This window comes from Gasterosteus aculeatus, chromosome Y (assembly GCF_964276395.1).
Source record: "Gasterosteus aculeatus chromosome Y, fGasAcu3.hap1.1, whole genome shotgun sequence".
Classification (NCBI taxonomy): domain Eukaryota; kingdom Metazoa; phylum Chordata; class Actinopteri; order Perciformes; family Gasterosteidae; genus Gasterosteus; species Gasterosteus aculeatus.
This window is the reverse complement of record NC_135709.1, coordinates 10,566,143-10,584,352: the sequence shown is the minus strand read 5'-3', so window position 1 is coordinate 10,584,352 and position 18,210 is coordinate 10,566,143. Positions and strand designations below refer to the sequence as shown.

Sequence of the window (18,210 nt, the reverse complement as noted above, 5' to 3'; positions counted from 1 at the left end):
TACAGACAGAGGCCCTTTGGAGTTTCATATTTCGGCCAGCGGTGAAGATTACCTGGATCTGAACGATACCTTTCTGTATATGCGTGTAAAGATAACTAATGCGGATGGGTCCAATTTAGCAGCCGATGCTGATGTCGGCTTCATAAATTACCCCGGATGTACCTTATTCTCCCAGGTTGATATCATGCTAGGGGACAGGCTCATTTCACAATCTTCAAACACCTACCCATACCGAGGCATAATCGAATGTTTGCTTAATTACGGGAAAGACACCCTGGAGACGCAGTTTAGTACAGCTCTGTTTAGTAAAGACACCGCGCAGCGTATGGACGAGACGTCTATAAAAGGGCACAACGAGGGGCTGGCCGCGCGAGGAGGACACACCGTTGAAAGCCGTATAGTGGAGTTAATTGTACCAATACATGCCGATTTGTTTTTTCAAGAGGAGCTGTTGCTTAACGGCGTTGATATTTCCTTGAAATTTATACGGTCAAAAGACGAATTCTCGCTGATGACGGCTGCAGCGGCTCAATACAAGGTCAAGATAGTCGCCGCTAGTGTATTTGTAAAAAAGGTCTCCGTAGCTCCGACGGTCCGACTGGCGCACAGCAGGGCTCTTCAACACACAAACGCCAAGTATGCCATCGACAGAGTAGCGCTGAAAACATTCTCCATTCCGGCTGGGACCCGAGTCTGCAACCAGGAGAATCTATTCATGGGACAGATCCCTAAGTTTATTGTTTTAGGGTTTGTTGACAACGAAGGATACACGGGTAGTTATACACGGAATCCCTTTAATTTCCAACACTATGACACCGAGTTTTTAAGCATTTACGCTGATGGCCACGCATATCCAGCGAGACCGCTACAGCCACTCTTCCAGAGCGGCCAGTACGTGAGAGAATATTACCACATGATTCAAACAACAGGTCGACATTTAAAAGACAGATCGCTGGCTGTAACACGGAGTGACTTTGGTCACGGTTACTCGCTGTTCTGTTTTAATCTGGAGCCTGACGACGGGCAGTCGGGGAACGTGTCACTAATCAAGACGGGGAATGTGCGCCTGGAGGTCCGCTTCAGAACGGCCCTTCCTCGTACCATAAATATCATATGTTATTCTGTTTTTGACTCCGTTATCGAGATATCAAACCAACGCCAAGTCTTGGTGGATAACTTTTAAACACCATGAACACCATAGAGTTGACGAGTATTGTTCGAAAACGGGTTGTTAGGGGGGTCGATTTTATGGGCGTGTTAGCGTGTGACCAGCTGCCTATGAAGGCTTTGCGCAAGTATCCGGTGATGACTATTGTAAATACGCACCCTTCCAGCAGCCCCGGAGAGCATTGGTTGGCGATTTATATCACAAAATACAAGCATGGCTTTTTCTTTGACAGTTTTGGAAACCCTCCTGATTATGAACAGTTTCCAAAAGAAATAGTTAATTTTCTCAATTATAACTGTACGACTATGTCTTATTCTAGGAAACAGGTTCAAAATAATTTTACTACAACCTGTGGCCAACATTGTGTGTTTTTTCTATGTTATATACAAAAAGGATGGTCTTATTCACGAGTTTTAACTTTGTACGGACCTAATCTAGTCAATAATGATGCGATGGTCTGTCGTTTTGTTAACAAAATCCAACCCTCAGGGTGTTGTGAGGATGCTTTTACGTGTGTACAATGTGTGATCTAATGATAAACTATCCTGTGACGTTTTATGAATAAAATATATAAAGACAACTTTCAGCAGTGAACACCAATTTTATTTTCCATCCACAAAGAACACACTAACAGATAATACAAAAGCATTACAAACACTTGTAGAAAGTTCCCGTTGGACATCCTCAGGTTATCCTGAAGGATTTTGAGTCTATTGACAAGTATTTTGGACTCATAAAGTGCACAGTGCTACCGCCCAGAGGGCTGTTTCACCCGGTCCTACCATACAGATGTCATGACAAACTCATGTTCCCCTTGTGTTGCAAATGTGCTGAGGATTTGAATCAGAGTGGCGAGTGCACTCACGGAGACAGAGACAGACTGCTGGCGGGGGTCTGGGTGTCAATTGAACTGCAGAAGGCTGTGGAAAAGGGATACAGGCTTGTGTCCATTGATGAAGTTTGGCATTTCCCCAACAAAACAGACACATTGTTCAGCGGGTATGTGAAGACATTCATGAAGTGTAAACAGGAAGCGTCAGGCTACCCTGGCCATGTCAAAACCCCCGACGAGAAGGAGAAATATGTCAAAGACTATTTTGAAAAGGAAGGCATTCAATTAAACCCGGACAAAATCAGGGTCAACAAAGCCATGAGAAGCTGCAACAAACTCCTCCTAAACTCTTTGTGGGGCCGTTTTAGTATGCGCAATAATATGCCTGCATGCGAGCTGATCACAGATCTGGCTCGGTTCACACAATTGATGTTTAGTGACCACTTTGATGTGCGACAATTCTGTTTCATCTCAGATGACGTGGCTTTGGTACAGTGGCGACATGCAGACGCCCGCGGTTCCCGTATAAAAGACGTAAACGTCTTTATAGGAGCCCTGACAACTGCCCATGCCAGATTGATGCTCTACGACTTGTTAGACAAACTGCAGGAGAGGGTCTTGTACTGTGACACAGACAGCATTGTCTTTACATCGAGAGGGAGCGACTGGGTGCCGCCCCTGGGGGCATATCTTGGTGACCTGACTGATGAGTTAAACAGCGGAGACATATGCGGGCTGCCTAGTGAAGACTACATCACAGAGTTTGTATCAGGAGGACCCAAATGCTATGCCTATAACACGATACAGGGTAAAACAGCTGTCAAATGTAAAGGCGTCACATTAAACGCTAGAAACGCCTCCGTCGTCACCCCCCAGTCACTGATTGGCCTCGTACAGGCTTATGTAACCAATCACAACACACACACTTTGACCACAGTGTCTGAAACTATCAGGCGTGATAAAAAGAAGTTCCATCTTAAAAACGAGACAGTTTTTAAGCAAGTCTGAGTGGTGTACAATAAGCGGAGGGTGTTGTCTGACTATACGACCCTTCCTTATGGATACTAACAGCGATCAAGGATTTGATGCACGACTACAACACCCCTTTAGTTTGGTAGTGAGTGGGCCTTCAAACTGTGGAAAGACTTTTTTTGTCAAGGATATTATTGCAAATGCTGAGAGGGTTATTTCACATCGTATTGACAATGTCGTCTACATTTATTCATGCTGGCAGCCTTTATATGATCAACTGCTTAAAACAAGAGACATTAACTTTGTAGAGGGCTTACCAGAGTCTCTGTGCGATGATGTTTTACTACCTCCTGCCAAAAACAATCTACTCATTATAGACGATTTAATGAATGATGCCGGGAATAATATAGAAGTTCAAAATGTTTTTACCAAATATGTACATCATAGAAATCTCAGTTGTATATATTTAGTACAAAATTTATTTATTCAGGGTAAATCTAGTCGCACTATTAGTTTAAACACCAACTATCTCATTCTGTTTAAAAACCCTAGGGATAAATATCAAGTCACACTACTGGCCAGACAGATGTTTCCGGGTAATACTAAATATTTTTTAGAGGCCTTTAATGATGCGACCCAACAATCATATGGCTATCTTCTCATAGATTATAAAGCGTTGACCCCCGAACATTTAAGACTCAGAACGGCTTTGCTATCGGACCAACAGGTTGTGTATATCCCCCCCCCAAAAAAACAGGCGTTAATAACGCTAAAATGTCATCACGCATGCAGAGGAATTTGTCATTGTTGGAGTTGATATATAAATCTACGCCTCGTGTGCGGCGTGTCATTGTTAATAACGCCAGCACGGATTTTATCGACTCTCTGTGTGAGATCGCACTCAATGTATTGAGAGGTAACATTCCTTTGACCGACAAACAATTCGCCCTCTTAAAGAAGAAGAAGAAGATTATCCGGCTGGTGGCGGATAAAAAAGTTAAACGGACCAAGAAGAAAAAGACCCTCAACCAGTCGGGGGGCTTTTTATTACCGTTATTAGGGGCTGCTATTCCGTTTACAATTAGTCTTGTCAATAGGCGGGGGTAAAAAATGGAGCACACCCAAAAAATGTTTCTGGTCCCTCCGCATCAGATTGGCATAGTAAAGCAGCAGCCTCATTATCAGGAGCAGGATCAACGAGGGTCTATAAGACAGGCGGTGCAAAATTAGCTTGATAGAGCTATGATTGACGTGTTGAATCAACCTGATACAGACATGTACGAAAAAGCCAAAAAAATATTCCGTTATTTTACAAAGATACTTGGCTGTGGTGAGACAGGGAGAGCGTGAGAAGGTGGCGTTGCCTTTACCACTACCCTCCGGTGAAAGTGACTGTGAGATGACATACCAGGAAAAGATGTGATTTTAGGCAATGTGATCAGGCACATACCTAAAAAAAGTAAAAAACATGCCGAATATATTTTGGATGCTTTGAACCACGCAAAAAACGGCATATCCTGGACAGACCGAGGGGAGATCGTTGTCAACAATCAAACGATCAAAGGCACACATCTGTATGATCTGGTGAAAAGTGTCACGTCCTCGTATAATGTTTTAGACGAATCTAGACCTATCGGTTGGAAGATATTTTTAAAAACGCTAGCTGATTTAAATATCCCCCTATCCGCTATCCCCAACACGCAGGTTAGGAGGTCTATTGCTGAATATAAGGGTGGTGATGCAGTTTATGACGGGGGTTTTAATGTTTCGGGGTCATTCAAAACAAAAACTAGGACCAGCCGATCTGTAGACAGCACCCCCTTTAAGACACCTAAATCCCTAAAGACCAAATTTTTTAGGAGTGATGATTCGTGGGAAGATTTTTAAGATGTGTTGGGCTATTACTGTGTGACACATGTCTTTTTTATTTTTAAGCTTGTACTGGATGCATATTATTTTTATTTTATTTTGTATTATTATTATTATTTTGTTTTTTAACTTTCTACAAGTGTTTGTAATGCTTTTGTATTATCTGTTAGTGTGTTCTTTGTGGATGGAAAATAAAATTGGTGTTCACTGCTGAAAGTTGTCTTTATATATTTTATTCATAAAACGTCACAGGATAGTTTATCATTAGATCACACATTGTACACACGTAAAAGCATCCTCACAACACCCTGAGGGTTGGATTTTGTTAACAAAACGACAGACCATCGCATCATTATTGACTAGATTAGGTCCGTACAAAGTTAAAACTCGTGAATAAGACCATCCTTTTTGTATATAACATAGAAAAAACACACAATGTTGGCCACAGGTTGTAGTAAAATTATTTTGAACCTGTTTCCTAGAATAAGACATAGTCGTACAGTTATAATTGAGAAAATTAACTATTTCTTTTGGAAACTGTTCATAATCAGGAGGGTTTCCAAAACTGTCAAAGAAAAAGCCATGCTTGTATTTTGTGATATAAATCGCCAACCAATGCTCTCCGGGGCTGCTGGAAGGGTGCGTATTTACAATAGTCATCACCGGATACTTGCGCAAAGCCTTCATAGGCAGCTGGTCACACGCTAACACGCCCATAAAATCGACCCCCCTAACAACCCGTTTTCGAACAATACTCGTCAACTCTATGGTGTTCATGGTGTTTAAAAGTTATCCACCAAGACTTGGCGTTGGTTTGATATCTCGATAACGGAGTCAAAAACAGAATAACATATGATATTTATGGTACGAGGAAGGGCCGTTCTGAAGCGGACCTCCAGGCGCACATTCCCCGTCTTGATTAGTGACACGTTCCCCGACTGCCCGTCGTCAGGCTCCAGATTAAAACAGAACAGCGAGTAACCGTGACCAAAGTCACTCCGTGTTACAGCCAGCGATCTGTCTTTTAAATGTCGACCTGTTGTTTGAATCATGTGGTAATATTCTCTCACGTACTGGCCGCTCTGGAAGAGTGGCTGTAGCGGTCTCGCTGGATATGCGTGGCCATCAGCGTAAATGCTTAAAAACTCGGTGTCATAGTGTTGGAAATTAAAGGGATTCCGTGTATAACTACCCGTGTATCCTTCGTTGTCAACAAACCCTAAAACAATAAACTTAGGGATCTGTCCCATGAATAGATTCTCCTGGTTGCAGACTCGGGTCCCAGCCGGAATGGAGAATGTTTTCAGCGCTACTCTGTCGATGGCATACTTGGCGTTTGTGTGTTGAAGAGCCCTGCTGTGCGCCAGTCGGACCGTCGGAGCTACGGAGACCTTTTTTACAAATACACTAGCGGCGACTATCTTGACCTTGTATTGAGCCGCTGCAGCCGTCATCAGCGAGAATTCGTCTTTTGACCGTATAAATTTCAAGGAAATATCAACGCCGTTAAGCAACAGCTCCTCTTGAAAAAACAAATCGGCATGTATTGGTACAATTAACTCCACTATACGGCTTTCAACGGTGTGTCCTCCTCGCGCGGCCAGCCCCTCGTTGTGCCCTTTTATAGACGTCTCGTCCATACGCTGCGCGGTGTCTTTACTAAACAGAGCTGTACTAAACTGCGTCTCCAGGGTGTCTTTCCCGTAATTAAGCAAACATTCGATTATGCCTCGGTATGGGTAGGTGTTTGAAGATTGTGAAATGAGCCTGTCCCCTAGCATGATATCAACCTGGGAGAATAAGGTACATCCGGGGTAATTTATGAAGCCGACATCAGCATCGGCTGCTAAATTGGACCCATCCGCATTAGTTATCTTTACACGCATATACAGAAAGGTATCGTTCAGATCCAGGTAATCTTCACCGCTGGCCGAAATATGAAACTCCAAAGGGCCTCTGTCTGTAATGGATGAGACTGGCGGGATCTCGATGAAGGAATATTTCTCTATGGACGTTTGTGTATAAGGAACAGTAAAGAGATCCAGTTCAGACTTGACACACTCCGCCGACTGATTATGGATGAGCGCCATAGTTTCTACCTCTAAAATATGTCTTTAGCCAAAATCCGGGCGCGTTTTATCTGAGAACCTCTTCGGGCTGTGCCAGATTTCTTTTTGACTCCTGTCTTGTTCCTACCATCCCTTTTACTTTTTTTGGTCCCTGGCCCCGCACCTCCCCTGCTTGTGGGGGGTCTTTTCAAAGCCCTGCGGGTGTGTATTAGCATGCCGTGACCCTGCTGCTGCTCTGGTTGTTGTTGAGCCCCAGAGAACTGTCCTTTGGCTATATTTGATACAACGTCTCCGATGATGTTAGTAGCGGCTGTTTTCAAATGTGGTTTAGCCAGGCTGAATCCCCGTTTTAAAAGAGGCAAGGCCATCCTGAGCAGCCCCCGAAATATACCCCCCAAACCATTGCCATATTGTGTCTGAGATCCTATAAATCCCGGTAGTTCTCCGCCGGCTTGGTTCATATAATATGCCATATATCGGCCGTCATCGTGTGTGTAGTGGCTATTCCTCATCTTCCACTTGTTTTTTTCTTTTTAGAAACGCTGTTTTATAGGTCTGAAATGTAGCTTCGCTATGACCTTTCCGTATAAAAAGGGTATGTATCCGTTCTGATCGTTTTTTATGGATATCTCAATATCATCAATAACGTTTTTGGAGAGAGATGTGTATTGCGGCCTGTCGTAAGTCAGAGTGGGTATGCGCCGTTGTTCGGCAGCCACATTTATACATCTTAGAAGAGGTACATGGCTGTCCCCCACTAATTGATAGTCGACAATATCGCTATATATGTAAAATGTGTAACAACCTGCATGTATATCGGCGGGATAGGGGGTGATGTGGGATCTCTCAGTAGTCGGTAGGGGAAAAGCCTCCCCATCTTTAAACCCCAATATTGTCGCGAGCCGTCCTACAAAGGTTATAGTTGAATCCTCTGTTGACCCCAGAAAGTATACGCGGTTTTTAACACTACTATAATGCATAGATACCCCCTCCAGCTGCGTGTTAATGCTGATTCGAGCATTAAACGCTTTAACAATAGCCTGTATAGACTCATAAACCCCAATGTCCATAGTAAAGGCCGATTTAACCCTATTTTTACCATTGTACACTTTTACAACCGCATCTGTTTTCGGAAAACTGTACCACACTCTCGGATACTGGAATTCTACCAACCCCACCTCATGTGGTTCGCTCAGAACAATGGCCTTGGCTAATTTTGTCCTGTAGTTCCATATCTGATTTTTAGGATGAACCTGAGCCGACGCGTTACTAGGCAGTGTAACATAAAAACCATTCTGGGTCATCGTGCTGTGTCCTATGGTGGCCGGTTTAAGAGTGAACTCTCAAGATGCAGGCATGTGTCTTTTATCAAGCATCCGTTATGTCTTTTTCTGAGACCCAGGAGTAAAACTTCTCGGGCCATCCCAACCATTTCACGAAGACCTGCTTCTTGCCTCTGGAGATTTTTCTATCCATAATTTTTTCTATTTTAAACACCTTGTTTTTACCTATTATTACTTTTTGTAACTCCGGTTCGTAAAACGTACCTTTCAACAATTCCCCTGCACAATCAGTTAGTTTATAAACCGGAGGATCTCTGGCTATACACCTTGATATTGTAAAATGCTCATCGGTGAATGTTTGTTTATAACCCTTCCTAAACCCCCCGCGGAGTTTTGATATTCTCACGGTGTCGCCCTTGTTAAATTTAAAGCATACTGGCTTCTGAGGGTACAACTTGTACAGTTGGATGAAGACCGTCTTCTCATTGTCTTTATTGACTGCTGATGGCTGCATCTTTATGGACCTGTGGTGTGAGTTATTATAGGCCTCGACAAGCTCCTGTACTACATCCACATATCTTCGTGAATTAACGGATGTTAAATATCTCCACATGCGGGTTTTAAAAGTCCTGTTAAAGCGCTCCACCACGCTGGCCTTGGTCTCATTCGATGTTGAAAAATGCGTAATTTTATACTGTGACATTAACCGCTGAAAGTGTTTGTTATAAAACTCTGTACCTTCATCTGTTTGAAGTTTCACAGGTATGCGCCCGTCACTCAGAATGTCTTTAAAGGCTTTTGTGACTGTGAGGCCAGATTTGTTAGAAAGACATCTAACCCACGCATATTTGGAAAATACATCGATACGCGTCAGTAAATACCGCACAGTATCATTTTCCTCAGCATATTCACCCATATCAACTAGATCAGCCTGAAACTGTTTGTCAATGCCGCTGACCAAAACCCTATTCCTCGGGAAATGTACGGCTGCCTTGGCGTGTAATGTGTACACGTCTTGCGCCAGTAGGTACTCGTTAACACTAGATAGTGACGCCGTCACACCGGTACATTCTCCAACCGCATTGCGAAGTTTAGACACACTGCCTAACCCTCCTGGATGGGCTGGGTCTAGATAAATCTTCTGTAGAGTCCCTTCCATGATAATACCAAAGTATAAATGACCGACAGTTAATTCGTTACAACATATTTTATTTCTCTTGTACAACATGTGACAAGCAGATTGATAGTACAGTAGTATTTCGACCCATTGCAAAAGCAAAAATACATTTTCAGTTATAAAAACACTCAAGAACTTCATTCATTTTCGATTTCATTTTTTTGTTTTTAGCATGTTAGATTGTTTTTACACATCAATGTCTGTCGCATCATCATCATCATCATCATCATCATCATCATCGGGTACCTCCCATGCTTCATACGGGTTTGATACTTCTCCCCACAACCTGCCAAGCTTTTTCAGTTGGTTCATTTTGAGTTCATCTTCCCAGATCAGTGTATCATACATTTTCTGGATACTTTCAGCCGCATTGCCTCCAGATTTCAGCTCGTCAAGAAGTACTTCCGCACCCCCCTGGATGCGGTCTGCATCGACTTGAAGGTCATTCATATCCATAAACAGGAGGATGGCGGATATGAAGTTGTCATTCCAGAGCCTTTTCATCAGCGGATCAAAGTGTAGTTCGTAGAACCAGTCACATGGATATAAACACGGATGGTTTTTCTGACTGGGATTATTTGTTTGACAGCCGTAGCAGATCTCTATATTATATTTAACCCAGACCTTGTTCAACAGATGTAGCACCCCAATTCTAAGGTATTCTAGGAACCGTGCAGTATCCTTAAACACATCGTGAGGTTCACAGAGCTTCTTTTCTTCTTTTTCTTGTGTGGCCGTCGGTCCGGGAGGCGGAGTCTGAGGTGGGGTGTGAACCATCAGAGCTGGAGGTGAAGGAGAAGTGGGTGGGGTCCATCCCCCCTGAGTCCCTGAGATTTCAGAGTCTAAAAAAATTTTATTTATTTATTTTTTGAGTTTTTTTATGATTCTGCATGAATCAACATCAGTGACAGAAATATATATATATATATATATATACACAACATTAGCATAACCCACCTGTCATTCTTTTAGATGATTGAGGGGTGAATTATTTTCGGTCTACACATGGTAGTAGATATACCAGGTTGCACACCGCTCGGTGTATTGTCGTAAACAAGACGTTTTCTAACAGCCCCGTAAGCCTTGCTGACGCTGTCTCTCTGGATAGATTTGTCAATCTGACTAAACACTTTTTGCAGAGCGGGCCAGTCACACCACTGAACAAAGAACACGAGGGGGAACCATATATTAAACTCTTCAATGGTAAGAGGGTACGGCTGCTCTCTCCATCCTCGGCGGCCTCTTTGAGCTACCACATACTCTCTGTCTTCACAAACGTTTAAAAAAATGAAATCGTCAGGGCGTCTGTTGTACCGATCTGCCATGACATGGTGTATTTTAGGCCCTGTTGTACTATACCACTGAACAGAGTATGGAGATTCTAGAAAACCTGATTGTTCAAGATCTATGCAGACAATTGATCGAAACTGCTGCCAATCTTTTACAGACATACACCCATGTCGACCCCCCACAGCAGCCTCATCATCAACTGTTTCACCAACACCCCCTCCTAGCTTGTCTTGGGCCTTGATTCTAGAAATCATAGTGACCGTGCCATCATAATATTTAACATTATACACGTACCCATAAACACCCTCCAGCTCTAGCTCTACAGCAGGCTCTCTAGAAAGACATCCCTCACGCTTTTTCCGGCGCTGGGAAGCATCTACATCTGCATAGCATGGGCTATTTTCTGTAGACCTACCTATGTCAGTCTCTGCGGCCTGCTCCATGCAATATGCAGCCTGCATTTTGCAAAGAATCCGTGTGCACAGCAATAGTAGCGGAACCAGCAACAGCAGCAACAGCAGCAGCAACAGCGGATGAGTCCAAAATGAGTGCGTTGGTGGTGGAGGCGAATAACACATCTATATATATGATGAAACCCCTCCTACAGTCCCGTGTTTCCGGTCAAAACTAACGCCCATCGCATAAAACACCCCCTGAAATGGCAAATTTCCAATCAAAACCACGCCCGTCATCGTCAAAAATGGTTTACGTTTCCATTCGTAAAATGACGCATTTCCGGGCATGACTTAAAAATGGCGGCGGTCACACGACTCGCAGTTCCTGTCATTTTACACCAGATAGTCAGTAAGCTACTGAGGATCACCAACACTACTAATACTAATACCCATAAGACAGCAGCCACACTTACCACAGTCTGATGGGACGAGGGACAAAGACACGGCGGATGTCTCCCTGGCGTAACTGTGACTTTAAAACGGGGTGGACGCACAGCCATCTTTGGTCCAATCCCAATCAGTGTGAGAAGGATTCAATGAGGAGAGACTTCTTTGAATTGATTGTTAATTTGAGGTGTCTGGGTGAGTGGAGGGTTTCGCTGAAATGAAACACTGATGGCAGCAGGGAGTACAGTTCTGACAGCACCGATGCGACACTGGTTGGCTAGTTCCAAACGAGCGCCGGCCCCCGACTGAAAGCGTGAGCACGGGGAGAGAGGCGGAAACCCGCGACATTCACACGACTTTTCAGCGCGTCTTCCTGACTGAATTGGCGTCCGAGCTTCGCACAAACAACGGTTTGCATGCGAGCAGGAGGGATTAGATCACTTTTGTGCCCCGTTCCTCCTCATTCCCTTCACTTCCAGAGAGCTCCCAGGAACAGGCCGACCTGCACGCTCATCCCGCATAAGAGGCTTGCATAAGGGCAGAGATAAGTTCATAACTTAGTTTTGTTGGTTTTAAGTTTACTGTATTGTACATTGCGCATGCTTTCAAGCTGCCGAGACGCTTTGTAGTGATGATTTTGTATTACATTCTGCTGCTGCGGTCAATAGTGGGAGCAGCTGATTGATAGAGTAACAATTTCTGTGTCTTACGGCAGTAAAGATTTACTTTTTTGCTTTGAGTTATTTTCTTTTTCTTTGTTCACTAATCCAAAGACATAGTTTGAATTTTGCCAACGAGACGCGTATCGATTCAACTCCTGTTCTCAGGCAGTTTTCGTGACCCCGCTGCCATTTTGTAGCCTCTCATGTTCATATATAACATCTGCTTTTTCATAGTCTCTCTAGTCGGTTGGTATTTATGCCCTTTATGCTCAAATTCCAACCATTATAGTTCACTCTTAATGTGGAATAGCAGTTTGACTGCTTACATATTAAGTGAACATTATGAAAGCTATGAGATTTTTGTTATGAGAGTAAATCTATAGCTAATAACACACAGTTATTAGTGCCCAATTCAACGGTGGTGCCCCATTTTTATTAATATTTGTGAATAATCTTACTGACATTATTAATTCTACTGATGTCAATAACTGAACTTTAATACTTGCTACAAACCAAACACGGTCCAAACTGTGCACAACATATTTATCTGTTATATTTAGTTTCTCACAGTAAATAAAAGAAAGTGAAGTCCCATGCTTTGTTACACAAAAAGCTCAGGTATCTCTTTGGGGTTATCCCTAATCTGCTCTGCTGTAAGTGCATACGAAGTGAAGTGGTATTAAAAGTGAGAACGACTACATGCACCGGGAGATGATTTTTAGCGAGGAGGCTCGCGTTCGTGTCACAAAGCTTTATAACACAGACAGACACATATTGGCCGGAAATATTCTACTACTGAAGCCCAGAGGATTGTCTCTCCTGTCACGTCATGCCGCTCTTCCGGGGACAGCCCAAGGCATCCCAGCCCACACAGGACATGCAATCCCTGCAGGCGCGTTTCGGGTCTGCCTTTGGTCTCCTCTGAATGGACCATGAATGGTCTCCTCTGAATGGACCAGAACACAGCGACCAGAAGGGCACCGTGATCAGACGACTGAACTGGCTCACCTTCACTTCTGCTTTTGAACTGCAATCAGATATCAAAGCTCCTCAACCAGTGCCAACGGGTGAACCCAGCTTGCAAAGTCGACATTGGCTGCTTAAATCTCTCTGTTGGTCTTTAGTCAGATCTTATAGCGGATAATACCTTCAGGCCACGGCTCTCAGGGGCCGTGCTGGCTGCAGACTTGACAGCGGTGATCTTCATCCCAACTGAATGAGCTCCAGTGTGCCCGGGATATCCAGGGAAGGACAGTGCATGGCCCATCGTAGTTGATGAAATTTTCATTTGTTTTCTAAGTAAGATGTTAATGCAATGTAAAGGGGTGCTTTATGATTCACAGGGATGTGTATGTGAATGTACTACGGATGTTACAGTCCAAGTCAGTGGCGGTCCAAGGCTTTTTTGACACATGACAGCACACCAGGCACTGACCTCTATTAAAACACTTTAAAGCTTCTTTTGATATTTATCAGTTCCTTTTGGACAACTGTAACAACCGCCATTCACATCATGAATTTGATCTAACATCACTTTTAAAGACTCTTAGATGACATCCAATATCTCCTCTTCCAAAAAAAAAGGTGAACACCATCGAGTGATGATTCACCCAATATCCAAAAGAACAATGTCTGTTAGACTCCATTGTTATTTGATTATTGATTATTAAGATTATTAAGTTCTGGATAAAAACACCAGGAGCAAAGTCGAGGATTTATTATGACCGGTGTGTGAATTACATTCTAGATTAATCCGAATTTACAAGGCCAAATTTAATCCAGAGTGAACATATAAATGCTACATCAAAACTTTGGAAAAGTTAATGTCCTTTCAACATCCAAGTATCCACACACACACAATCCATCTGGTTGCTGGTATGGTACATGAAATAGCAGTTTATCTTCCGCACTCTGCCTTTGGTCCTTTTTGGTAGAAATAGCTTCCATCATTTTCATCCACCAACAAGTTCAATGTTTTCCATCATCTTCAGCTGGTTGCCCTCACAATAAAACCAAAGTGCTCTGACGAGTGATTATCTTGCGAAGCGATGAGGTGACAAGGCGTCTGCAGGTGCATTAAAGCCTCAGTTGAGTGGTCACTTGGGATCAGTGAACTCCCTGCATACTCCCTGAGAAAGGAACTGACTGTATTTTCAGTCTCGCTAAAGGGCGTGGGAGGCCAAACTTCCCACACACCACGAGGGCACGTAGAAAGATCAGCGTATGGATGTGTGTGACCGCTTGATGGGACCAGCCTGTCGGATGTTAGGCTGTTTGTTTGTTGGCGAGAGGTCCGGTGCCAACTGTGCATGCCCCGTTTTCCTACTTCGTTAGACACACAGAAAACACACATGCGTCCGACTGTGTTCGTGGTCATTTCGGTAAACTGCACGGGGAGGATCAGTGTGGTGGAAATTCATCTTTTTTTTAACCTCCCTGTGAGAAACAACAATGACGCAAAACTCTCAAGTATCTTTACGTAAATTATCATAACATATATGAGGAAATAATTCAGCTGAATGGATAGAGCTCATTCCCCATGTTTGTTTTTGTCTATCAACAATCAAGCCTCCAGCTGCTGTGGCTTCCACCGAAGTGGAGATCCCAGCTTTGTTATAGTCTCCAGCATAGAGGGCCGAGAGGGGTCGAACAGCACCACACTGCAGCAGTCCAAATAAAAATACATTTGTAATAATAACATTTTATATTGGGTGAGTTTGGATGGCATATGCATGGGTTCAGGTTGAAGCAATGCATGGTACATCTATCTAAGTACACATGTTGGGTAACACATTCACCCCACAAGTAGCGTATTTGATTCACTTGTTGAAGAGGCACCGGTGCAGAGAACTTTGCAGCCACATCGTTAGTCAAGTGGAATATACCAATGGGAATGGAAATGTTAAAATATATATATATACTGTATACATACTGTTTTTTTCATTTCATTGAGGCCACACTACACAGTAAATTTGCCAGTGTCAAAAAGGCAGTGTCAAAGTATTTTAATTCTTCCGGAGTTCTTCCAACAATGGACAGAGTAAAATTGAACCAGAAAACTTCCAGTGTTGGTGAAAATAATCAGAGTTAACAGAGGTTTTACTCTGTCAGTGTTATTGACTCTCTCAGGCCCTGATTCAACACTGATTAGAGCAAGATACCTTCCAGAGTATCACAAAAAATACTCTGGAGAGCCCCGCACACCAACTTTCCCGGTCAAACTCAGAATGTGGATTCTGGCATCGCCATCTTCCTCGCATCGAAATACTGTGGTAAGTCTTTCTACTATAAACTATTCCCGTTGTTTTTCTTCATTCGAGTAGAATCTGTATAAGAATAAAGGGACGTATTCATTCACCACACTAGTCAATGTTGGGTACGTGTCTTCAAATACCGAATTTCAAATGGCTAACGTGATATCGGGTCGGCGGTTAGCTTAAATGTAGCAGCCAAATGTCTGACCACGCAACACCAAACTGAACAAAAACGACACGAGTTAACGTTAATGTCAGCGAGGACGAGCTGTCCTGGTGTGTTATGTGTCATGCTTGCACATTTATTACAGTAAAATGACGACAAAAATTCGTTGAAGCAGTCATATTTATTATTTCTATTTGAGCCGGAGCAAATCGCTTTAGTGTCACAATTTTGGTCGAGCATAGCGGGACATGTCGCGGACATGCGGACGTGCTCATAGGACCCGCTAGTTCACCGGCAGACGGCGGAATGCACCGAGTCGACCCAGTTAACGTGAACGGAGCCGCGGCTCCGAGAGGCTCCGTTCACGTTAGCTGCTGCTGTAGCCATAGACATATAAAGAGTAGACGCTGCATTGGCTGCTGAGGCGCAAACAAATATTTTTTATTATATTATATACCAGAATAGTATTACTGTTACGCCTACTATGAATATTAAAATACGCCGAATCATGTTTTCGGTGTCATGCCTACAAAATCCCGTGAACATCCGCTTTTGTATTCAGCGAGTGATGCGCTGACACTTCGTTGCGCCAGCTGGCACTGAGTGGAGCGGGTGACCGGTCCAAGCTGGCGGCCCCGCGGCTCGTCAGCACCACTAGGCAGCAGCGGTCGATGTATATTCTTTATGTCTATGGCTGTAGCTGCTGTAAGCTTAATTTATGCTTCCACGTTACGGCGGCGGCGTAACCCCGTCATTGAGCAAGTTCTCCGTTGCTCTGCAGTTCCCCCCCATGCCGCTAGGGGGGTGTGGCTGTGTGTTTCTGCGGGTGCCGAATCCTTGGTGAGGCTACGGCGGAGGGGTCTACGTAGTTACGTAGTTACTTAATATGTATATTTTCCTTTTTTCTTTCAGATTGTTCTTTAATGTACTGTGGTGCTCTGGTGGTAAGTAATAAGTTGATGTACTTGACCGAAAATGTAGTTGTGTTTGTGATTTTTAAAGCTGAAATAGGGTATTTTCAGGTTGTCAGCTTGTATGGGGTTGTAGATCATAATGTTGATTTCAGTTTGCTGTCTTTGCAGATACCATCATGTTGATCAAAACATTCCTGTCATCCAGCACCAACCAAGATCTTTGCCACTGTGATAAGATGTGAGCTTTACATGTTTTAGGTTTACTTTTGATGCCAATATTTCATGTTTACTTGGAATAAATATGTATTACAGTATGGATACAATTGTCTGTGTGTTTTTCCCCCTGCATAGATATGCAACACTGGTAGGAGTTGGTTAAAAATCAACACTCTTTGGAGTGATTTCATAATCAACATTGTGTAAAGTAGGTTTAACACTGGAAAGGTTATTTCTTTTATAACTATTTAGTGTTACATGTGAATAACACTATGGGTGTTACTTCTTACATAGTGTAAAACTTGATTGACACTTCTTAGAGTTAATATTATTACACTACACTGCACCTAGTGTAAAATTTTAACTCTTACCAGAGTAGAATTGACTCTGGAAATTTAACTCTGTGTTCAGTGTACATTTAACACTCTGTAGATAGGGACCATATGTTCACTGAGGTAGTGTTAAAATTGACTCTTTAAGTGTTGTATTAACACTGGCGATTTTACTGTGTAGGCAGCAGCGGTCGATGTCTATTCTTTATGTCTATGGCTGTAGCTGCTGTTAAGCTTAATTTATGCTTCCACGTTACGGCAGCGGCGTAACCCCGTCATTAAGCAAGTTCTCCGTTGCTCTGCAGTTCCCCCCCATGCCGCTAGGGTGTGTGGCTGTGTGTTTCTGCGGTTGCCGAATCCTTGGTGAGCCGAAGAACAAATGCTCATATTGAAGCGCAGGCTACGAAGAAGACGTGAATTTACAACACTGGTTCACCCACTGAGTGACCTGGATGAGCAAGTGCACTTTCGATACTTTCGAATGTCAGCAACTGCCGCAAATTATGTTCTGAGCGGACCAATCACAGCACTTCCACGTCAACTCGACTCGCAGTTAGATTTTTTTGGAGGTGCACGTCAGGCTACGGCGGAGGGGTCTACGTAGTTACTTAATATGTATATTTTCTTTTTTCTTTCAGATTGTTCTTTAATGTACTGTGGTGCTCTGGTGGTAAGTAATACGTTGATGTACTTTTAGTTGTGTTTGTGATCTTTAAAGCTGAAATAGGGTATTTTCAGGTTGTCAGCTTGTATGGTGTTGTAGATCATAATGTTGATTTCAGTTTGCTGTCTTTGCAGATACCATCATGTTGATCAAAACATTCCTGTCATCCAGCACCAACCAAGATCTTTGCCACTGTGATAAGATGTGAGCTTTACATGTTTTAGGTTTACTTTTGATGCCAATTTTTCATGTTTACTTGGAATAAATAGGTATTACAGTATGGATACAATTGTCTGTGTGTTTTTCCCCCTGCATAGATATGCAACACTAGTAGGAGTTGGTTAAAAATCAACACTCTTTGGAGTGATTTCATGATCAACATAGTGTAGAGTAGGTTTAACACTGGAAAAGTTATTTCTTTTGTAACTCTTTAGTGTTACATGTAAATAACACTATGGGTGTTACTTCTTACATAGTGTAAAACTTGATTGACACTTCTT

The 18,210-nt window shown here is 43.1% G+C and overlaps 2 long non-coding RNA genes across 2 annotated transcripts; both read left to right on the top strand.

The window, feature by feature from the left end:
• Positions 1–16,431: 16,431 nt before the first annotated feature.
• On the top strand, positions 16,432–16,812 carry LOC144391040 (uncharacterized). The gene is made up of 2 exons (XR_013454903.1): positions 16,432–16,528; positions 16,667–16,812. It is a non-coding gene; the product is annotated as an uncharacterized LOC144391040 (long non-coding RNA).
• Positions 16,813–17,670: 858 nt separating this feature from the next.
• Positions 17,671–17,992, top strand: LOC144391039 (uncharacterized). The gene is made up of 2 exons (XR_013454902.1): positions 17,671–17,716; positions 17,845–17,992. It is a non-coding gene; the product is annotated as an uncharacterized LOC144391039 (long non-coding RNA).
• The last annotated feature ends 218 nt before the right edge of the window (positions 17,993–18,210 follow it).